Consider the following 24,808-nt stretch of genomic DNA (forward strand, 5'->3'; position numbering starts at 1 on the left):
CCTTGATGTGTTTATCTTCATCCTGTGCAGGAGAATGACATGGTAAATTAGTCTGAAAAACATGATTATAACCCCAGAAACCACCAAGGCCTGAGTAGTCTGCACTGAAATTAAATGTCATAAAATTGAGGCATCCAGATTTCTCTGCTTTGCTTTTGCACGTGACAAGTCCTTTTACAGTAGTTCTCAGCATCCCTCCTATACTCCCAGTGCTACTGGCACAAAGCTGTAGTCATCAGGTGATACCTGAAGTGTATTTATTAGTTATGTCACAGCTCTCCCTCCCTGAAACAAAAAGGATAGGAATGTTACTCCCAGTGATTGAAGTGAAAGTAATATGTAATTCTTGCACTCCTGCTTTGTTTCTATTAATTTGCCAGATGTAAGGTTGCCCGTCCTGACCCCACAAGCATTTCATTCCTTCTCACTGCAAACTCTAGGTGCTTGTTGGGGTCCCTTCCACAGCTCCTGGCTGCTGGAGCACCCTTTGTATTTCTAAAATTTGCTGTTCCTCATTGAAAGGAGCGACCAAGAAAATGAGGTGCCTCACTTTCTCACTGACGAGAGACCAAAGCAGCATCACAGTATCACAGAAGGGTTGAGGTCAGAAGGGGCCTCTGGAGGTCACTTTGCCCATCCCCCTGCTCAAGCAGGGCTGCCTACAGCTAGTTGCCCAGGACAATGTCCAGACAGCTTTTGAGTAACTCCAACGATGGAGACTCTACAATCTCCCTGGGCAACCTGTGCCAGCACTTAGTCAACCTCACAGTGAAAAAGTGTTTCCTAATGTTCAGACTGCACCTCCTGTGTTTCAGTTTGTGCCCACTGCCTGCGGTCCCATCACTGGGCACCGTTGGAAAAAGCCTGGCTCCCTCTTCTTCACACTTTCCCTTCAGGTATTTACATACATTGATGAGATCCCCCGCAAGCCTTCTCTACTCTGAACAGTCCCAAAAAGCAGAGTGCTAACTCAAAGGATGAAGTGGGCAGCTATTGGTCAGTTGACTTTCTTCTACTGAGTGGGTCAAAAGCAAATGTGCCTTTCTTTCCCTGTTGCTTTTCCTTCCTTCCCCATGTATACATCTCCTAAATGTCATGCTGTCACCTTTTCCCATTGAACACCATGTACCTGGAATCTTTCCATATCACAACAAGAAATGTTTTAATCTGGAAAGATGTGTAAGTAGAATAGCTCATGCCAGAAATATGAACCGGTTTGGTTAGTTTTAGGCTCTGGACTGATTTGTGAGTGATTTCTGATTACATATGAATAAAACATAATCAGAAACTGTGGAGTGATAGTGATGTATGTATAAAGAGGAGAGCTGCTCCTGTTACACATGGGAACATATGGGCCGTAATCTAATTCTTCTGAGGTTGTGAAAGGTATGCTATATGACTAATTCATTTCACTAATATACGACAAGCCACCTTCATAATGGAAAAAATTACTTTCCTAGATAATTTGTTTTTTAACGACTTATCATAGTTAATACTCTCCCAAGGGTACATATTTTCCACTATGCAGAAAACTGGTATGGAATAAAAAATGCTGACAGACTCAAAAACTGCATTTAGCTTCAAAACAGAAGTTTGTGGGTTGTTGTTTTTTTAATATATATAAGCTATGGTCTTTGAGGTTTTTGCTTAGAAGACAACCATGTGTTTCATGTGGCCTGTGTTTACAAAAAGGAAAATGTAATTCTTTCTGGGGAAAAGAAACTAGATTACACTGCAGGAAAATGAGATTTAGTGCTGCAGTGTTCAAGAGTACTCAGATGGAAATTCAGCTCAAGAACTCTGTACTGAATTTACAGCACAGATTTACCAATTAGTTCTGTTCTTGCACTGCACTTAAATGTACTGCTGTATTTGTACTGAATTGAACGGGATTTGTTGTAGAGGTAAAAAGTGAGACTCACTCTCCTTTGAGTTTAATACAGTGTAATAACTTTGCTGACTTCAGTAGAGTAATTCTTGATTTCTACCACTATAAGCAAGACCAAAGCCAGATTAGGAATGTACCTCAAAGTGACAGTGTTCAGATGTGTATGTAATCTTTGTTAAATGAAACATTTGGAATAAAATGAACTATTCACTGCTCTTACCATTCTCTCTGTAAATGCATTGTGAAATGGCTTGTGGTATTTTTTTTTTTAACCTTTATAACATGAGTAATGAGGACCCATAGTCTCCAAACGTTACTCTCCTCATGTGATGCTAAATCGATTCACTTTAAATGACGTATAATTTGGTACCAAAGAATATAGAATTGGCTAGTTTACTGTGTGTATGTACAAACAATAAGATAGCAGAATTGGCTGAGAGATATACAGAGCTAAAATTTATCAGATCTGCTCCTCTGCCCAAGGCTGGCACAGAAGAGGAGCAAAACCTCCTCCTTTCCTGCCCTCCATATTCGGGTCCATTAGACACACCCTTATTTGTTCTTCTCCATTTGCATTGGCCATTCCTTTCTAACAGGCCATTCTCCTCCACCCAAGAAAAGCAGCTAGCCAAGCAAATGGTGCTATACTCTGGCTTGGAAGTTCCTATGACCACGGGATTTTCCCCTGGGGATGTTTCATCTGGGCCATTTTATGATGCAAAGGTCTTACTGGAAGAAAGAACTTGCCCTACAAGGTCTGGATGCCTTGCTGACAGATGAATACTAGTTAGCATATATAATATCCAGTACTGGTGGAGAAAGTAAGAAGAAAGCAACCAATCATTTTTAACTTATGCAACAAGCTGCACTCCTCTGACTGCATTTTTCCCCAAATCCGCTTGTTAACTATGATTCAGTATGTGCCATTTGTGCTTTATGGGACTAAGAGTCTAAGGCATTTTACCGGTGAAAGTTACAACTTTCTCATTAAACGTTAAGGGCAATGTTTTAATTAGTCCCAGAGTTCTGGTAGAAAGTTAAGTCCTTCCTTCAATAACCAGCACTTACTGATGCAGTAAGTGTTAATAACCTAATAGGAAGCAAACTAGGCAGGCATGCATTCCATCGCCCAGAAAATGGATTTCATGTAGCTCTTTGATGGACTGTTCACACTTTAAACCAAAAAAGTAGTTGATTTTTAATATGGAGAGTCGGGCTGTTTGCAGCACCTAAAGCTGCAGCCCCATCATGTTGTTTCCCATTTCTCTGAGACCTGATATTTAATGTGCTCCCTACTATACAATTTGAAGCTAAACATGTCACATGGTTTAGGGGTGGGGAGGAGAAGACATTCAAATGGGAGCAGCAACCATTCTGAGACTTTTAGCAACTGTGCTTAGATGTCAAAAGAATAAATATATGAAATCACAAGAGACTTAAATAGCTTTGTTTCTGATATGAGCTTTTCAAGCCACAATGGACTTTATAAAGAAGCAAGAGCATCCATGGGGGTTATGTAGGAATGGGAAAGGGCTGCATACGTGAGCGTGACATCGGAAAGGATCTAGTGGGAACAGCAAAGGAACAAAGTTTCATCAAATGCTGGCCTAAAGGCCAACTGGAGCAACCAGCTGGTTTTCATCTCTATGCAGAAAATGAGCAGCCAGTTACACTGCCCTTCCTCCCCCATCTCTCTAGCCACCAAGGTTTTAGTTGGGGGAAAGTTTCTCTTAAACAGAGCCCAGCAAACTGCAAAGAAAACCGAAGATGAGGTTTTTGAAAGGTTGTGGCATCTTTAGGGATACAGTAGCCTTCAGTGATACTTTAGGGATACTGTATCCTGGATAGAGAGGTTCTTGAAAGGTTACTGTCTCTTTAGGGATACAGTAACCTTTAGGGATACTGTATTGATAACATCTCTTTCTTATCCTTGTTTTCCTACCCTAGTAAGAAAAGTAGACTGCCACTTTATTTGCTTAAGTAACTGGCCGGCTTAGGAGATGTCTTCTGCACTTTCCAGTTTAGGAAGTAAACTGAAGTTGCACAAAGAAATCTTCAGCTTTTGCCATGGCCAAGAAGCAAGACTGGTCTGGCAGTGGGCAGGGCTTTTCCAATGATCCACTGCAGTTTTCCAGCCTCAGCACTGCTGTAACTGAGGGAGTTCTTGAAATGCAACCCAACATCAGCACAGTGTTAGTGTGTATTAACAAGACCCCATTTACTGTAGTTTTAGTACAACAGGGAGAGGTCTGGAAATAAGAGTGTCAACTACACAGCACTGTGCTCTAGTGATTTTTCCCCTGGCTTACTTTAAAAGAGCTGTACGGCAGGCTGATAACTATAATTATTTTAACCTCAATCATGCAATGGATGCAGGCTTCTGAAGCCTGACTTACCGTATTCAGATTGAAGCTCAATATCTATGGCTTGATTTTTAGGCAGCTGAGGAAGCAGGGAGTGTTATTTGTCCTATAAAGCACTCAGCATAACAACAGGCTTTTTGGTGCCACTCCTCTAAAACGGTGGTTCAAGATTGATATCAGTTGGTAGCCTCAATCCAGCTAAAAAGCTCTGCTGACAGCTCTTATCTAGACTCCACCTAGAACAAAAGAGAAAATGCAAAGGAGTGGGTATGTAGCAGAGGCAGAGGAAGAATATTCAGATATTCCTAAGGATTCAACAGTGTCTGCTGACCACCCACTCCAGGACAACATCTAGTACCGTTGGTCCTACTGCCTGTGTTTTCCTTACAGCCAATTTACAGAAAAGCAAGAAGTTAGCACATGACATTTTGATATCACAGTAGTCCTATCAAGCACATTAGGGGTCTCCTGCAGCTTTGTCTGGCCTTATTCACAAAAACCTTATGAAAATAACCCCACATTCTTTTGCATAAAACCGCGCCTGCTGGCTGTCTAACAGTGTTAGCAGTATTTATAAAAAGGAGGTAACAGACCATGTATTTCAGTCCTACAGCTAAATATAATTTTCATTATAGACATTCCTCCTGTACAGCTCTTCCTCTTTTGGTAATAATGAATAAATCCACAATAGTCCATGTGCTGGGACTTTTTGTTTACCAGTTTAACCAATTTTTATAAACTATCCTACCTGAAAATGGATACATTCATTCTCCTAATGGCACTTTGTGTTTACCAGTCTCTGCACATGCAGCACTTTGCTCTGTACGTGTACCAGGAGGAATAAAGTAGAGGAGCTAGTGTTTTTAAAGATGAAACATTTCAGGCTGCAGCCAAGATCTTTAAACTAGTAAGCTCTTTGAGAAGTGGAATAGGAAAACCTGGGATCCTCCAGATTTGGGCCTCTTGAAGTCTCCAGGGCTGACTGAGAACACAGTTCCCTGCAACCTCTCCTCTGCAGAGAAGATCCAGACCCTATTCGGTATCCAGCCACCTGCTTCCACAAAATTCTAGTATCTTCGATAACTCAAAGACCCTGTGCCTCTCTGTCAAGTCTGTTATAACAGGGAGGGAGTTTCCCAAACTGTATATACACAGATGCTTACACATGCACAACACACATGCTGAGAACAGCCATTTCCATAGGAAACCAGGCTGAAGTATGTGCAACTCAGTCACTACAAAGCCAGGCAACTTTCAAGACAGCTGTTAAAAAGCTTGTTAAACATTTGCTAAACTCTAGGAACGGGACTGCATGCTTGTAACAGAACTGCATACCACAGCATCCCAACAGCAGCCTCTTGAGTACTCCCAGCATGCAGGAGTTAATGTTATAGTATCACCATGAACAGCTCCAACAGAAATGAGACTTTCATTCATTGGTCGCTCAGCCTTAATTAATAGGACACTTTTCAATTAAACTTCAATGACATCTCCTGAAAACAAGTTTTACACCTACTGTATTTCTTTTGGAGAAAACAGTCTGCTCAGCTGTATTCCCAGCTGTATGTTTTGTTTCTCCCAGCCTGCTGGCAGACACAGCTACTTAGAAAGAGAGTAAGTTATGTCAACCACTAGTATTTTCTACAGTACATATTACATCACCTTCCCTGAGAAACTTGTCTGAGCAGATCCCTTTTCTTGCTTCTTTCATAATGTCCTTCACATTCCTCTTTCAGTATTTGTTGTTTTCTCTGTGGAAGCTCAGTTGCTGGCATTTTAAGGGAAGGTTACATAGCAAAAGGGTCACTAATGGAGCTTCCTTCTCCCTATCTCATGCTCCTAGAGACAAAACTGTAATATGTGGCACCTTTAGAGAGAGGTTTTCCTTCAGAAAAACCTACAGCACTCATTGCTGGTTTCAGAACAAGAAAAGGAATTTGGAGCATAAATTACCTTGGCCATTTTAATTCTAACAGTAAAGAAGTAAGGAGGAGAAAGAGGAAAAGACAAAACAAAACAAAGATAGCAAATTATGCTCTGGTGCAAGTCAAAAGCCAGATCCCTAAATTTTACCCTCATCCCTGATACTTAGGTGACTGTGCCCCTGATCAAATTGCTCTGTGCCTCTGCTTGCTTCTTTATGAGTCCTACTCCCTATGAAATAGCCTTGGAAGTCAACAGTCATACATCTTTCAAAATGTCCTCTAGATAAACTGTGCTAATTGAAGTCTGGTCCAGAGACAACTGAAGGTGCTGGGAGCGTGCCCAGTTCAGGTCCATAGACTTCAAAGCAGACAATGTAAGAATGACTTATGTTAAGTCTGGGGACAGGATTTGGAATAAACTGGGAATGGAGCCTAGGAAAAAAAAGATAAACATTTCCAACCTTAGGTATATAAACTTGGATGGCTTAATATCCATGCTCACCAGTGCAAACACATGCACACATGTGTGTGAGCTGGCACATGAGATGGCTGCTTACTGTTTGTTTATGCAGGCTCTTTTACAGTCCCTCATTGCAGCAAGGCAGTGTGTGGAGTAGACTGGTATGGTCTGTTGTAGGGCATCAGCTCAAAAGCATGGTAAGGATGCTTATTTTGATTGAAGCTAAATGGCTCAACATGAAGTTGGGAGATATCTTCTATTCAAACGCAGCTCCTTCTTCTAAACATGGTGGCTCTCACATGATCTTCTTGAGTAGTTTGAGTCTTTCTACACAAACAATGGAGAAGAAAATCTAATTCCCAGTCTAGGAAAGGAAATACAGCTAAATGGACACTGTTAGCAAGGGCAAGCATATTATTTCCACCTGCTTGAGAGCCCACTGAGGTTGAATAAAATCTTTTCATTAGCTGTAGTAGAGTCTTTATTACACTCCATTTGAATGATCTGTTTAGGATTAAGCATTTCTTGAAAAAAACACTGCTTTTACTCCAAAAGCATTTTCAGTTCCATGGGACATGATAATGCTTCAATTTAGCAAAATGCTGAATGATCTGTGTCATGTTTAACATGAAGTGTAACTAACTGAAGCATCCTGTACCCTGCAGTAGTGCTCTCTGGAGCTCTCTTTTTTAAGGGATCTGTAAAAAAATCAACAGAAAAAACACAAGCAAGCTATTTTGAGCAGGCTTAAATTTAGTACAAATAGGTCTTCATCTTTACTGGAAAATTTTTAAAGGAGCCAAAAAAAACAAAACAAAAAAGAATTCAAAACCACTGTGCTTCAACTGCAAAAATCGTCTAAAAATTAGCTTAATCCTTTCAGGATCAGCAATCTGGGCAGATAACTAAAGCAATGAATAATAAAATAGCCAAGCACTGGGTACCCAGTTAATGTATCAGCATGCTGCTGATGGTATATAAACAATGCTAAAAGAACAGGAAATTATTAAAGCAGAAGGCAAGACTTCATTTACTATTCAGCTGGGATTACTGCTTAGGAAGTCACTAATACACATCCATAATGAATACTAGAAGTGAGCACAGGCAGAAACTTGCCTGTTACCCAAATGAGTATGACTAGTGCTGAATGTTTCTCTTACTAATCTTTCTTAGAGCCTGAACTTCACTTCCAGAAAGGCAAGATTATTTGGGAGGTTCCGCTTTCACACTTAATTGCAGAATCACACATGGAGCTCTTCCAGCAGCTCTTCGGGTTTTGGTTTCTTCTGAGCAGAAAGAACATCAAGGAGTAACAAAGCCCAAAGCACCTGCTCCGAACTTGGTTTGCCAACCTGCCAGTTGTGTTTTAGACTGGGAATTTCCTTCTCTTTTCTGGAAGGTAAACAAGAAGGGGGGGCAGGGGGAAGGAAAACTAGCCCAAAGTAGTATTCTATTCTTGTTCCAGTTGATCTGTTTAGAATTTTGTCACTGGCCTCTGTCAGACCAGGAAAGGCTTCAGTGTATGAGAAACAGCACTAAGAGATCAGATCAGAAGGGGACATATCAAACCAGTGGATGCTGTATGGGGTCCCTGGCATGGCCAGACCCCTCCCATGGTACACTGTGACCCCCCCCCCCGCCCCTTTTGACAGAAACCACTCACAAAAGCATGTGAGTACTTTCCTACTTTTCCTGTTTTAGGAGTCTTAGGTGAAGAGGCAGCTGCCTCATGCCAACTGATTGGGAAATGTTAGGCATGAGGTGTGTCTTCCAAAAGGTCTGAATCAGGATTGCAATGCCTGTCAGATGCCTGAAGTAAGGAGGCAGTCTCAATCCAGACTACTCTTTCCCCTTCCTGAAATGTCAAAGTTGCTGATTTTCCCACTTGCCTTTTCAGTTGCTATGGATTTCTGTTAGAAAGGGATGATAGAGTAATTTAATTTCTAAATCACCAAAAAATGCTGCAATGAAAGATTCAGATAATGCTACTGAGGAGCACTTGGGGTCACATACAGAAGCCCCACGTAGGATGGGCTGCTATCACAGGTAAAACCAACTGGGTTAGTAACAGACTGAAAGCCGTGGCTTCTACAGAGAAAAGGCAGAGTCAGGACAAATGAAGAGCCATGAAATAGAAAGGGAACTTCTGACCATACTTTGCCCCCGCATCATCCATTTTTACCCCTTCCTCTCCTCCCAATCCATCCCTTGTCCTCCTGTTGTTTTGCAAAAATAAAAAATGGCACCAGTCATGTTACAACTACAGATCATTTGTCAAAGATTTGTCTCCTCCCTCTCTGTATGAGCTAATAATTCCCAGCAAGCTTTCTGGGGTAATGAGTCAGTGGCGCAGCGAACTGGCAGATTAGATGTGGTACTTATTTTCTTCTGCTTTTTTTAAGCATGGCAGTCTCCCCCATCCACAACCATAGGGGAAGCGGTAATCGAACGTACTGCAGCTGGGAGCTCTAAGGATAATGTTTGCAAAACCTGCAGCTTCCAGTAAAAGCCTTGTATTTTTGTGTTCTTTTTTGGTACCAGGCATTGCTGGATGTTTACTCAGCAACACACTGTGTTAAAAGTTGCAACATTCATCTTTAAACATTAATTACCATGATTGCTTCAAAATCCACTGCCTGAGGCCAGGGCCTAGGAAGTGGAAAAAGTAATTTCAGAAAGAGTTGAGAACAAATGCTAAGCCTTTTAATTGCGGGTTAGTACAAATGACTAACAGTAAAGCAAAAATCGTTTGGATGTATTTGTTGTTCTGGATGTCGAATTCAAAACTTAGCAGTGAGTTCCCTGTTTGTTTTTTTTTCTCCCGCTCTTCTTTTTGTAAAAGTCAGAGAGGGTGGTGAATTTTGGAGAGGTGCAGGAAGCACATTTCTAAAAATTCAGTTAAAATCATTTACTAGGAAGGAAGGAAGGATGGGAAAGAGAGTGAGAGAAAGAAAGAAAGAGAAAGAAAGAAAAGAGAAAGAGAGAAAGAAAGAAAAAAGAAAGAAAAGGCTAAATGATGCTCACAAAGTCAGACAATAGTTGCAATAGCTGTTGGACAGCTACTGTGCTCATTTGGAGTTTCATTTCGGGATGAAGGCTGCAGTGATTCTCAGCATCTATCTCCACCTCCCTCCATTCTACTGAAATCTACCTGGAATTACTAACAGTGTAACAATGGATCGGGCCTGTTTCATCACGTGAGGCAACACAAGATTAAATGCTGCTGTGACTCAACGTTGCTGTATCAGGTGTCCTAGCCTGAAACCAACAGAACCACTGCAATAGCAATGGCATCTTCATCTCCGCCCTTCTGGCCTTGCTACTGGCAGACTGGGGACAGCCCTGCATAAGCACCTTTGCAGGGCATCAGAGGCACTTCTTTTCCCACAAGGGTAGAGAACTTGTTCATTCTAGCCCCTCATCGCCCCTCAGTGTTGGCCATGCCTGGGAGCACACAACTGATGGAAGATGTAACTCACGGTCTGGTGGGCCTGAGGCTGGTTTCTTGTGTGACCACAGGAGACACCATAAGGGCAGGATCTGTGATGGTCCTAAAGTTGCAGTTATGCACCAAAGCCCGGAGGCCAAAGAGACTCCAAATTCTGGCACTCATCTTTTCAAATGCTGACGTTCACCAGGAACCTCCAGTTCTGCTTCTGGGTGTGCTCAGAAGCACTTCTGACCTCATAGCACTGACAGTTTGGTGTCTGCCTCCGTAGGATTGAGAAATGGCATGCCACTTCACTACCAGAAGGGCCTGATCCACTAGGTGTATCAAAAACCTGCCTAACCCATCATGTTTCATCCAGAGGAGTGGAGAGAAGACAGGAAGATGGTGTAGATGATAGTGCTTGTGTCCCATCTCCTCGCCCCACTTGCTTGTATCTAACAGTTCTGTACTGAAAGTGTTTTCCCCGTGACCTGGGAGATCTGGTTTCAACAAGCTCTGAGTATGTTCTCTTGCTGAGTCAGTCTGCACCCTTCTGTTAAATGGGGAATAAAAGACCTTCTTTACCTCATGGCCATTCTCACCAGGCCTGTACTGCAGACCCATGCGCACAGGCCTGTTTTTGCAGGACAGCTCAGGACCACACTGTTAAGAGTTTGCTCTCTACTGAGTGGGCTGGCTGCAGCCATGCTGCATAGCGCTCAACTCACTTCTCTCATGACCCTGTAGCTAACAGTCATTATTTTCTGTGCATGGGCATGGTAGGGTTTTTTTCAGTTCAAAGTATGGAGAATACTAACAGGTGTATGCTGCAGGCCAGCAGAGCCTTGGTGTGTCAAAAACATTACAATGCCAGAAAAAATTGTTGCGTGCTCTAGGAAAAGGATGGGTGAGGGCACAAATTATTCTATTGCCTAACGTGGAATAATGCTGAAGCACTGTCCTTGTTGAAGAAAATACATTTGGTGTCTTCCACATCTATCCTGTCTGTCTGGAGCAAACCCTGGAGTGAACTACACAGTTGATGACGTTTCCCCTTGGGATACCAATGGATTTGTTCCAGAAGAGAGCTGAGACACTGATGGGTGTCTGACATACTGACCACGGGTAGTATGAATGACCAGGAAACCCATCCCTGGAGCAAAACAGGAGTGCACCAAGATACTAGTACAGACACATCATTTTTAAGCAATAGCTGTTTTACTTTGATGGGGCCCATGAAGTTCAGAAGAGGTAGCTCTGCTGAGCTTACTCTGCTCAGACAAAGCACAAACAGAACACCAAAACCAAGTGAAACACAGTGCTGTACAGCCGCCCTCAGCTGGTGTGGTCAAATAAGCAATGATGACATTCAGTTTCTCACTATTCCTCTCTCTCACACTTTCAAATAACCCAGGTGGGTGCTGCATTTGTAGGGTGATGTCTGGAAGCGTGCAGGAGAAGACTGGGGCTTGCACTGTCTCACATCCTCCCCTCTTTTGCCAGCAATACAGTGACCACTTTCAGTTTTGTTTTATCACAGGTACCACTGGGAGACTGAGAGAAGTCTCCTGTGCCTCTGCCCTCTTGAACGTGCCTACTCCTCTGTGGAAACCCAGCTGCCACTATGTTTTCCTGACTGCCTCTAAGATGATTGTCAAGGACAGAAAATATTAATTAAATTTTAATTAATAAATTGAATACTGTGGGGTTAATTATAGCTATTTACAGGGAGTGTATGGGATTTGGAAGGCCTACCTTCTGGTGTTTTTGCACAAAGTGTTGCCTCTTCCTCTAAGCTCTAATTAGCTGGCTTATTTTTTTTTTTTTAATAGCCAGTCTCCAAATGATTGCTCAGTAGCTCCCATTTTGTTCCTCATCAGCAGTTCTCCAGCACAGCTGCTACAGAAGGGAAGCAGCCCTGCAGTTTGCCTTGCAGGGAGCAAGTGATAAAGAATCTATCAGAAGTGGTGTAAACAAACAACATTAAAAAAAAAAGAAAAAACCCCGAAAGGCCCAGCCCCTAACATTGTCTAGCAAGGGGACTATATAAGAAACAAAGGACACTAGCAGAAATAAGAAGGAACAGCAATATCTGAGGCTGGTGCAAGGTCAAAAATGTTCTCTCCCTATGCAGCCCTCTTGTCCAGCTGCATGTTCTGCCTTCCTGCATATGCATAACGCTGAGAGTCATCAACAGCAGACAAGCACCTGGGAAAAAGCAGGCTGTTCCAGCACAAAATCAACAGTGCAACTCAGAATAATTTCTCTACTCCTTATTTTCAACCCACACTTTTCCTCCTTAGTGGTAAAACCTTTATAAAATTTAAATGGACTTAATTATCTGTATTTTAAAACCAGTTACTTTTAGCCACTCAGTGTATAGCTATAAAGAACAAGGGTCCTTTCAGGACACTGTTAACCTAAAGGCACACAGTAAACACACTGTCCCCAGCTATCAGTTTACTCCAGCCTGCGTTTCAATTGCATGCCACTGGAGGCAAACTAATAGTGCCTAAGAACCAGCACAGAACAGAACTTTGGGAATTGGGGGTTATTTTGGAAGTTGTTTCGTTGGGGGGTTTGTTGGGTTTTTTTTGTTGGTTTTTTTTTTTTGCAAAAGTGATCAACACGATCAGCAGACAGCCTGCTGCTTTCCCTCAGGTATCTCGTCCTGCCTGCTAGTGTTTATGACTGAATGGCTGCCATAGAGGGAGCAGAGGGCAGCGCCTAGAGGACAAGGACTGGCAGCATTGCCACAGCTGGCAGCTGGCCTGGTGCCTGCCTTCCCCTTCCCACCGCAGCAACTGGCTCTGCGTGGCAGGCACAGGAGCCAGTTTTTGGCTCCTGCAGAGGTGAGATGGGGTGAGGAAAAGGGGGAGAAAAGATTTGTTTTGGTAACCAAGAGCAATAATGCTAGTAAGGGAAAACGGGGATAGACTGGCCAACATGGAGAGCAGGATATCCCCAAAACCCAGCATGGATCCCTGTGGTTTTTGAGGTTGGAAAACCATTGCCTAAATTAAGAAAGCTATCTTCCATCTCAAGAAAGGAAACGTAAAAGCCGGAACTGCTTTTGCAGAAAAGCCTAACTCGTCTGGCTCCTCAAGCATGCTTGAAAATTTTATCCACTCCTCTTTGCAGTGAAATGGTTTCACTGCCTAGGGGCGCTGAGCTGAGGGCTCTGCAGCACCAAGGTGTCTCCCTGCCCTGCACTTTGTCTCAAAGCCTCAGATTACAGTGCCAAAACCCTGCTCCAGGTCTACCTTTCACAGCCACAGAGATTCCCCTAAAACAGAGAAGATAAAGCACTGTCTCTTCTTTTAGTATTTAGAATTGTGTCACCTGAGAAATGCTTGCCAGCACATGTGATGATAACTCAACTGCTCGCACCAATACACACATATCTACTAACAGAGTGGCAGTGCCCACACAGCACTAGCAGCTGCTGCAAGACATCTTTAAAAAAAAAAAAGGACCCTGAATGGTGTCTTCATACTGGCTTTTCCCCACCTCAACAGCAAAACTGATTTTGTAATGAGGAGGTAAAGATCCCGCTGCTTAAAACTTTTGCTCCTCCCGAGGCTCAGTCACTTATGCAAGTTGCAAAACCCCAGTCACACCTATGACTATTGGTCATCCCCATGCAGGTCACCCGTGGGCTCAGAGGCCTGGAGCCAGGCAAGGAGAGCACAGGCTTGGTTGCAGGCTTACAGGGCTGAGAGCCCTTAAGGAGGCTGAGAGCCCGGATTAGCGGGGCTGTTTCCAGCCGGGGCGGCGGTGCCCGCCTGGCTGGGGCCGGGCAGGGCCGGAGAGCTGCCGGCAGGCTCGGGCCGCCGGTGCCACCTTCTGGACACATGCGCAAGCGTTAGTCGCCTTCCCCCTGGGACGGAGGCAACACTGTGAAGAAAGTGTCTTCATTTCCCTCCCCAGCCCTGCTTTTTGTCGTCCCCGTCCCCCTTTTTAATCCATAACCATGTAGCACATACCTCAGGGGGGAGCAGCCCCAGCAGGGCAGCAGCAGCACGACCCAAGACGGCTGCACAGCGCATCCTGCCTCCTGTGGAGGAGTACGCACTGCAAGCTCAGAAAAGTGCTCCCTCCTTTTGGCATTTCCTCTTCTCCCAGCATCTCTGAGAAACAGCCAGGCATGGGAGAAATAGAGGTGAGACAGTGGCACCTGTCTTAAGAGACATCTGTGCATTTTAGGCCAGGGAGGAAGAGCAGAGACATGCAAAGGCACCCTGGTTAACCCTAGTGGCACCGTCTCCAGGGCTCACAGAGTATTAATTTCAGCAAGGACTAAGCCTGCAGAGAGGGGTCTGACTGGTCTTGCTGTCCAATTAGCTTTAATGGCCATGTGTGAATGCAGACATCTTGAAGTCTTGCCATTTATGTCAACGGCAGTTGTGTTCTCAAAGGGCATTGCATTCTTCAACATCCAAACCACAAACTGTTGAGCGTGGTTACACCACAGGCATTACTGAGGGCAAGGCTGTTAGAGAGACCTCATCCTGAAAGAATCCAAAATTACATCTCCTGCAGACAGCAGCTGCAATTCTACCTGTGTCTTACAGCTGCAGAGAGGGACCTGACCACTGTCTTCCAAGTGGCAAACAGGATGCATAAACTCAACACAGCCCCAAAACCGGCCCGCAGTATAAGCTTGGGAATAGCTTTTAGTGCAGAGGCGGTTATCTCCCCAGAATGGTTTGAAGGGCACAATAGGGAGCAGCAGACCAGGAAAAGCTGTGAGGTTAGAAAGAAATGTCTGAATTGGTACAAAAAAGGAGCCAAAAGGAAGAGCTATGGGGACGATGCAGAAGGCAGGCAGCAATGAAAAGTTGCAGGATGCAGACCACAGTGCTGCAGGGCTCCTCACTGAAGACTTGGTCTTCTGCCCCAAACTAAGAGCCTACGAAACATGGAGTTTGAAGCTGTGAAACACCTGCAGCAGCTGCAAACATGCAGCCTAAAACAAAGGGCCTCAATTCAGTGGTAGCTTTTTTAGGGATTATTGTAACATGGGACAGTGGCAATACAGGCAATGGGTCCTATGAAGTGCACAGGTAATGAAATGTGGTCCACAATGGGAATTTAAATTATTTAAGTATTAAACAGACCCTGCTGCACTTCTGTACTGCAAATGACACTTGTTTCCATTCCAGAGACTGGGGCACAGCAGTGACGTGGAGTCAGGCTGAAGGATCCATAAGGCAAACGTACAGCAACGGTAGGGCAATATATCTATTTCAGAAACATAAGGTACTTGAAGAAATTTTTTTTCATTACATTTATTTTGAATCTGTCAAGCCTTCCTTTAATGCATACATAGCATAATGATAAATACGAACCATGTGGTGATTAAAGCAGCACTGCAGCTTTGATATTGCCGTGCTACTATTACGCAACCCAGTTTCTGATGCTGACCCATCTAGGTTGTCAATTTTTACAGCTGGACTACACTTGAGTTCAATTGCCACATAGTTGGCCCAAATATATGTACTGTTACTGCTTGTTTGTGCAATGGCTTCATTGGATTTCTTTTAATGTAGATTTATTAAAAATAGCAATAGGCTATCTTCCACAACAGTGTAATCAGAGTAACTGATGATAGCAGCAGTTTATGTCAAAGCATCTAATTCCTACTGCTATTAAGTCTCAGTTCCCATAGTGCTCTGGGAAGGACACAGACAGCTCCTGTCTGAAATAAGTTTCAGCAGGATCTGGGATTCTGAGCCTTTCAGAAAGGGATTCATAGTTGCACTACTTTCTAGCACTGGTACTTGACAGTGTTGTATGCTCTGTAACAATGGGGGGCAGTGAAATACTTTTAGTCTCTTTGGTTACTACACTGAGGAACTAGCAAGCTCTCTATTTATAAATTTTATAATTTCTGGTCTATATTGATTTTAAAAGCATCTTTAGCATGCAAGCAGCTGTTTAATGCATTTTGACCCAAAAGCAGGGTATTTGCATTAGTATTCCCACTAGAACGTTTGTCCTTTCATGTCCATGCATTAAGGCCCTGTTTAAAATCTGTCCATGTCCCTAATCTCTCTGGGGAGCTTTCTCTGAATATTCAATGCTAGTCCACAGTCTGTAACAAAAGAGGGAGGAAAAAAAGAGACAGAGAACAGTGTTTATGCATAAAGTTCAACAGCCTTTTCACGTAAAAAACATACGCGCACACAAAAGCACCTCAACTACAGAGCCTGGCATTTCCACAGCAAAGATCTGAGAGCATGTGCAGTTTTTCAAGTTAACTAACTTACAATAAGGGCATAAGGCATCTGAGCTCCAGATGCATTCATTCAGGCATCCAGAGCCATAAATAAAATAGAAAAGAATGCTCTGACTCTAACATGGGTTTTACAGAAATGTGTTGAAGGTCTAGCAGATGGGTTTTGCCGTCTCAGCTTTTACCTGTGTAACAAAGTAAATGCATAAAGCTGCTTACTGGCTCCTTCAATTCAAAACCTTTGCATTTGCTCTCATATGCTCCCATGAAGATACAGCTAATTTAAACAATGAGCAAAATCTTACCCCCCAGGGAAGCTGATGGCAAAACTCCCACTGGCTCCAGCAGCCTCTGAGTGTTGCTCAACATAAATGCAATCGGCCGAACTTGACTAACAGCATAACCAATAGTGTGATCAAATTTGTATTCTTTCATCTACAGATTTGCCACCCTAATGCTGCCCCTGGTGCTGCTGTCATCCTGCCATTCTCACGGAAGAGCAAAACCAGTGACACAGCTGCTGTCACTGAAACTGGGCTCGTTGCAGCCTCAGCCCATGCTGACAAGAAGCTTTCTTCCATGGAGGGGTGAGAAATCCTCTCCTGAATTAGGACAACATATCAAAATATTTTGTCATACCATTAACTTTGCTTTGCTCAATCTATGTGCTGTTCTAATGAAGCAGAAAACTGGAACCATGCCTGTGAAAGACAGCATACCAGATAGCAAAAAATTCTGATTTTCAAAAAAGTTTGCCAGTTGAGAAATGATTTTTTTCCCTCACACAGAGACTTCACCATCATCACCCAGTCTAGCTTTTATAATAATCTGAGTATTCTTTTTGAAGCCAGTCTGCTGTTTGGGCAGATGGCACAGAATTTTACAGTCCATTTCATCCCTGATGCCTACAGTTAATGCTCACTGTTAATAATGGGATACACGCACATAGACACATATACGAATGAACACACATGCGTATTCACATATGCTAAGAGATGAAAACATTTCTGATATGTTCTGATAAGGGAATTAAATTGGTGAAGGCAGATTCCTGAGCTCAGCACATACTAGAAGTACATCCTCAAAACTGTGTATTTGGCTGACTTAAGGAAAAATTGTGCACCATGAACAACTAAGCAACACTTCCTAGTTTAGTATTTCCGGAAAATCAATTTCTCTGTGTCTTTCTTAATCCCTACCAAAATACATCTGCTCACCTGTACTACTTAGTTTTAAAATATAACCATTTGGGTGGCATATTCAGTTTGGTTACTGTGGATGCTCACTATTCACCACACTTAGCTCTGATCTGTCCCTGCAGGTCTCAGATTCTCTTGCCAGAAACACATGCGGCGATTTAAGGGTATGTTTGACTCACTCCATTTCATAACCAGGGAATACTTTTTTCCTCTCAAGATTCTGGATTTGAAACAGAAAAACCCAGCACTGAGGACAGGGAGATGACAGGGAGAGGAACATACAGCCTGGGACTCCTTAAGACCAAAGCCCTGCATCAGAGCTAAGCAACAGGGGCAACTCCAGGAACGGGAGGTAGAACAGGCAGTACATGGAACAGGCACCAAGGGAGTTGCTGAACTAATGCATGGCTTACCCATGGTTGGGTATGTCCTTCCAGAGCCCTCCTTAAGAGGCAACACTTGACTTCAAGCAGCTCTTGCAGCCTGGGCTTTCTCAGTGCCTTGGCTCAGTCCCGATCCCTACCTGCTCTCAGGAGCCCCCTGTAGTGCTCCCCAGCTTCCACTCAAACCACTGCTTTGTAATACAACTTAGGGAAAGACAGAGGAGGAAGAAGAGAATAAACGTATTTGAGGACCAATGACTCAGACTAACTAGAGAATGTGCTTAAAGCAAGTTTGTTTCATCAATGGCAGTGTTCTGCTGTTTGCTTTACCCCTTTTAGACTGGGTCATCCCAATTCTTTTTCTCCACTTAATGGTGACATAACTAAGTGGCCAGGAGGAAGCTGGCTCACCTATCATAAAAGCACAGTATGCAGTAATCATAGGAGGCTACTGTTCAAGACAAAGCCATGAACTCCACTTTTAAGAATGTGCTGGGCTGTAATTCTGAAGAACACATTTATTAGCAAACTCCTGTTTTTATAAGCTGCAAATCAAGACACAGCTCCCTTCAACATTAGACCGGCTTTATGAATCATGAGCCCTGCAATGCATTACCATGAGACTTAGCTTTAGAAATAAAATTGTTTGTTCAACAGCAGAACACCCCAGTTCAGCCTTCTCTTCCCACAGCTGCTGCTTAGTCTCAAACCAGAATGAAACAGCTGTGGAATTACACGTGCACATAATGTCCTCTTAGTATCTACCAGATTCAGTATAAAAGCATCATGGTGAGTTTCTAAGTCTGACATCTGCTTGATTAAGCAACATTTTCACTATCTGGCTACTTTGAAAAACTAGGTAGCTAAGTAAAACAGGTCTAGTGCAGAGTCAGTCATGTGATTTTTTTTGGGGGGGGGAGCAGGGGCGGGGGCAGTGCTAGAGGTTTCCCAGATATCCCTTATTTCAAAGTAGGAAAAAAAACAATGGCCAGCTCTGTACCAAACCACAGGTCAACAGATTTCAATGGTCCAAGGTTAAAATTGGCCTCCAGCTAGCCGCACAGACTTATCCCACAGGTATTAAACAGGAAACTTTTAAAGCTTAAAAACAGTTACAGTTATGTGACTTATTCTTGTAAAAGGATTTTTATCATGTACATGTAGACTAGAAGCTTTCCTTCTTTGAAATGTTGGTGTTTGACACTTCCTCTGTAGCACAGCAAGTCTGTTTTTCTGTCTTGCATGGGCTGTGGGTTGAGTTTTGTTTTGCTATTTTGCCCTTTCTTCTTTCACAAATCAAGCTGTCAGCAGCATGGGAAGAAAATCTGTAACTGGGACACATAAGAATGCTGTTCTGAGACTGCATCGCTGCCCCCAGTAAACTCACCCTTGGAAACAAGAGCACTAGAGAATATCTTAGCACACAGTGAAAGGCTTTTCGCTACCATTTATTTAGCTGAAAAGGAAAAGCATAATTTAAGTAAAAAACTCCAGATTAGAGATGCTGAAAGTACATGGTCTCTGCTGAGCTTCCTGCTACCGCAGGCCACAACCTCTCAAGAGCACTGTGTCTGAATATCTGCTTTGGTGGGGACAACGCTTCTGGGCTGGGAGATAAACCTAGTTTTCTTGGACTGATATGAAAGCTAAACAATAATATATACTCCTTTCCTACTACCACAACCACTCCCAAAGCTAAGGGCGTCCAGCCCAATACCAAAGGGCCATGCTGAGCACAGCTGGTTGCTACACGAATTGCTTTAGCCTGCTATTAACTTCTTCCTCCGCTTCTTACTCACTGCCCCATATCACAGCTAGTAGCTGTACTCTCCACATGTCCAGCCTGCATCCCCAGCAGATCCATCCCATCTGTCCCCAGATGCCACATCTAGCCACCACTTCCCAGGTGGCACAGTTCACCTAACCTCAATCTCCTGCTGGGCCCTGGAGCCTATCTCCACCATCAGATGCACACTGCTCAACCAGCCCAGCTATGTAATTAGCAGTGCAGCTGCACAGCCACCAACCTGCCAGTATGCATGTGGCAGACCACTTCTTGGCAACTATTAATCATATATCGCATAAGAAACAGTCCCTTAACACAGGCTAGTCTTTCCACTCCCGAACTATGTAAAGGACATAAAAGCTTTTGGCCATGCAGAAAAGTGAACAAAATGAGTGGTAATTAACTCTCATGACTACAAAGGCTAGCAACTTCGGCACTTGCAAAGGGGATCAGAGGCAGCTGAGCTGAGAAAGAACTGTAGCAGAACAAGTATTTGCCTGGGAGCAAACACTGCCAGAGTGCTTATTTTAGAATGAATAGTCATGTTAGTTAACTAGAGCTAACTATTGAACAAATAGCTCACGTTACAGCATACGGACATACACTAGATGCATCCTTTGATCTACTGACTGAGAGACCTACTGCAGTGTTCTTTTTCTCAGAAATTGAAAAAAACCCAATTTATCCTTCATAGCGGGTTCTGTTTTTTGGTACAGAGTCTTTTCACAGATTAACAGGAACGAAACTTATATGAAAAAGGAACATAAAATGGACTTAATCATTGCAGCACGAGATATTTACATTCAGTGTGATCCTGTGGTTTGCAAAGAAAAAAAGAGCAACCAAATTAAAAGTTTTTCTGTAAATCAACATGTGTGACTGTTAACCTCTTTCTCATATCTCCGTCAGGACAGGCAAGCTTTGGTGCACTGCATGCCCTTGTCGTTTCTGACCTTTTAACACAACTGCAGCCTCTCAGCATCAGGATTTGGCCTGCTGTTCAGCAGTACGTTATGTAGCCCACCACACCCTACGTGCCACTTACTTAAAATACCACTGTGGACAATGAATATGACTCCCATAGTTTTCAAGAAGTAGAAGAGAGCTGGTTTTGGGGAGTGTTTTTTAAGGCAGCCAAAATTCATCCTGAAAATGACAAGTAAAATGTGTTCTGATTATCACCATGCAAGTAAACACATCTCATCTGGAAACACACATGAATTGATGACTAAAAGTTTCTTTTTTATATGAACTGCTTTACACTGGTCATAAACTTAAGGGATTTGTCAGGGATTAAAGATTCACTTGTCAGCTACTATGTCCTTTAATAAGCTTCTTAACATCTATACTGAGAGAAGCAGTGTGTCCCCAATTTAGCAAACTAGACTGTCTCTGCCCAGGTTTCACTGCAGCTCTGGAGGCCTAGAAAAAGTATTAAATGCAGTGTCTTCTGCACCCTTTAGGGAGATAATATACTAAATAGATTTTCTTCAGACACAGCTTTTGTGGAATGGACAATAAAAGTATTAACTTAATTTCCACAGCCCCACAAAGTGTGTGTGGCTTTTCATGCTTTGTTGAGGAGAAATTCATGTACCAAACCCCCATGTTGTGCTCTGCTATGTTGTGTTCTTGTACTTCCTGCCTTAGTTCAGGTCCACAGCAAGCTGCTTCCTCAAGGCTTATTCAGCTCGGTAAGGACGGCCTTGCTTGTAAAGCACCTGACAGCACCTAGGGACTCTCTGTCACCGGCAATGCAGCCATCTAACCCAGCCAAGCCATCTTAATCTCTGTTTTGCACTCTCACCTGTAACATGGAGATGAAAAAAATCTTTCACCTTTCCAGTAAAATATTCTTCTACTTTTTAAATGGTATGGTCCTTAGGACAGAGGGTCAACCACATACTTATCCAGAACCAAGGACAAAATCACCCTTTGCTTTAATTCTTTGGGATCTCTGGATAAGATTCACCCCCTAAGATGTTAAACAGCTTTTGTTTAACAGCATTTTTAAAGTTCAAACCAACTGTAAAGCAGACCAGGCAGATTCTCACTTTGGGCTCTTAGGTTTATCTGGTTTCCATCATCCTGTCTTTCTATGCTCTGGGCGATTCCTGGCAAGTTTCTTGCTGGTCTCTTACACTTGTTTTGTGCCATCTTACACTGCTGGAGCCATGCAAGTAAGGAACTGTAATAACAATACTAACTGCTCAGCTTTGACAAGACATAGCTATTTTTACTGGATTACTTTTCTGGCAGAGTACTTACAGCACCAAATTATTTGACACCTGTAATTTTATACTTGGAATAACACAAGGTATTCATACTTCTTTTGTAATGTAAGATAAAAGCAAACAGTACATATGTTCTCATTCCAGTGCTGCTGTCTGGCAGCTATTTGCCTAAGGAAAAAAGGTACTGTTACATTACAGAATCTGTGGAAAAGTAAAAGCTATGGAAAAGAAATCATTAAATAGGTTATTCCCCTGCTAGCACTAGACTGCTCCCTGCAGCATGTTTCAGAGTGTTTTGTCCAGTCTGGTTTTACAAGTTTCACATTACTTTCATTTATATCTTTAATACAGTGCTGAGTCCAATGAGGTTTGGTGCTGCTTATTTTCCTTGTCTTTCAACTAGAAGATTCAGTGCTAGACCAGCTGTTCATATAGAGTCGGCTCCAAAACTACTGAAAAAAATCTGGACTTTTTCCACTGACTTCAACAGGCTTTGGATCAGGCTCACGAAAAGACAGTGAATACATTTCACGTAAGACTAAGCAGGTTACAGTCAGCAAAGTATAAAGAGGATTAGCTGTGTACAATCCAAAGGCATATTACTCTGCGTGCTTCTGAAACAACTGGCTAAGACACTTTCACTTTCACAGAGAGAAAGGGCCAGATTCGTTTCTGGTGCACTGCCACTAAGTCAACACCACCATGCCAGGAACAAAGTTGATCTGGAATCTGCTCAGTTAGCCTCGTTACAACTGGGATTTTCCTAAACTGGAGGTGAGAAAATTTATTTTTCTAAAAATGCAAAAACAATAAGCAAATGCTTTCTGCTTTCCAGCTGAAGTTTAGGTTTTTAGAGAGAGACCCCTAGGAATGTGTATCAAGACAAACACAATGAGTTTTGTCTCTTTCGTCTGTCAGGAAAGAATGAACCCTCTTTCTTCTCCAGAACCTGAAAAGGGTCATATTTAGTTTAAAATACATATACTTAGACCTTCACTTTCTGTCACCAAAACAGATGGGCAGCCCCAAACCGCTGATTTGTACGTATTTTACAGAGCACTGATACTTCAACACACACCCACTGTGTGTGCTTTGAGTGCACAACTTCTGAAAGCTAGAACACCTTTTATCAGGAATTATTTTATCAGTGGGGGATTCATTCTGAACAATACAATCAAACGAAGACGGTGGCGCACAGTTATTCTTCCCACCCTTTCAAAGTTCACAGCAAACCACGTCAGTTAGTGATGTTCTCAGCTGCTGAGAATGCTTTAATCAACCAGACTTTTTTTTCTGCTCCCTCTGTTCCCTACGGACAGGGGACTTTATGGCACTGCTTTGTTGTACGATGTGTACAGTTATAACCTATGCTAAAAGTATGCCATTAATGAATGAACACTGGGTGTGTGTGTCAAGCAGATGAGAATGTTCTTTTGATCTTCTGCACTCCACCACTGTGGCAGACGGATGTCTAAATTGCTTTATTAATGCGCTGAAGTATTCCATCATTCCTCAAACAATACTGAAGGAATAATCAGAATTTCAGCGTGTTTTGATTTTCTGCTCTTCCAGCCTAAATCTAGCTGGATATTATGCAGTAGGGAAAAAACTGATTTTTATTTTTTTTATGTATTAATTTTCGGGGGGGGGGGGGGGTTGGAATATAGCATGTGCTTGACACCCTCTGAGGCAGCCAACAGAAGCTTCTCAAATTTCTGTTTAATTTCAAAGCGGTTTCCACACAATACAGGAGCTGTATTTAGCTTTAGGTACAATTTCAAAACTAGTTCAAGGGAGCAAGACAAGGGATTCAAAGCTTTTTTTGAGGATACCTTAGAATCGGAATAAGCACGTTTAAAGAGCATAGAGATTTCTGAACATGATGATAGCAATGCTTTTAGCCTCCAACATATGAATAGCTGAGGAAAAACAAATAACCCAACTGGTTTGAGGCCACAGAAGCATATTAAAGAAAGTTATGTGCAATTGCCTGTAAGACCCTAACATAAAAAACCCTTGATAAAACCCTTTCAAAAATATGATTCTTATGTAGTGGTGTGACAAAAGCTGTGAATCCCCCCAAATTTCCCCAGATTGAATGGCATAGCTATAAATGACAAGGGGGAGAGGAAAAGAGGCAAAGTAGGGCCTCTGTTCTGTTAAAGAAAGAAATCAAACTACCGCTTCACAGGCAGCTAAGCTGATGTAACAGGCCACTTTTGCAAAAGTGCAAGTTCAAGTCTCTCAATCTCTCCCAGCCTCCTGGCTGCACTTGCAGCAGCTTAGATACTCCTCTGATCCTTTACCTTATATCTGTCATTTAGTCAGCTGATTTACCTCGCTATTCCAGAGAAAGCTATCCAACTTTCTGCCATTTTTCTTCCAGGCTAATAGGTCAAAGTGGCTAATGGAGGGATCTGACACATGCCAGAACCAGCGCAAGGTAAGCAGCAGGATGACCAAGAGCAAGGACTGCTGGGAGGGCAAAGGACTGGGGACTGCCGCCTCTCTCTCCCGGCAGTTGCAAACTGTGAAATTGTGTCAGGGTGTCTCATGGAAACACTGTCTTAGTGCAAGGACTTGTCTTTAGAAGGGAAAGGGGAATTGAAGGGAGAAGTGGAACAAGTATGGGTCCTGATCATTGTTGCTTTGGAGGAGTGTGGATATAAGGATGCAAACTAGAGGGGTAGGAATCCCATACGTCTGCAGAGGATTTCATGGGTAGAAAAAAGTATGTGCATATGCAGCAGCTGCAGCACACCCAGGAGCCAGGGGATGTATAATCTATATGCAAATAACTGCGTAGTTCCCCCATGAAAGCATGGGCCTGACTGCACAGTCTTAGTAGCTGCACAATATGTCTACATCAAGTCTGCTGTTTCTGAAGAGTTTTGCACTTACT

General features: G+C 42.9%; 1 protein-coding gene across 5 annotated transcripts in view; it reads right to left on the minus strand.

Annotated features, from left to right (window-relative positions):
• COA1 (cytochrome c oxidase assembly factor 1) overlaps positions 1 to 24,808 on the minus strand; it is a 53,056-nt gene that overhangs the window by 20,191 nt on the left and 8,057 nt on the right. For 2 of the 5 annotated variants that reach the window (XM_075054548.1, XM_075054562.1), the window contains exon 2: positions 4,285 to 4,487. The exons of 2 other annotated variants lie outside the window; for them this stretch is intronic. The gene's annotated coding sequence lies outside the window, so the exon portion shown is untranslated. Of the gene's footprint in view, positions 1 to 4,284; positions 4,488 to 6,733; positions 6,964 to 24,808 lie in introns of all 5 variants that reach the window. One more of the 5 variants, XM_075054556.1, reaches the window with a different exon arrangement.

The sequence above is a fragment of the Buteo buteo genome, chromosome 2 (assembly GCF_964188355.1).
Source record: "Buteo buteo chromosome 2, bButBut1.hap1.1, whole genome shotgun sequence".
In the NCBI taxonomy this organism is placed as follows: Eukaryota; Metazoa; Chordata; class Aves; order Accipitriformes; family Accipitridae; genus Buteo; species Buteo buteo.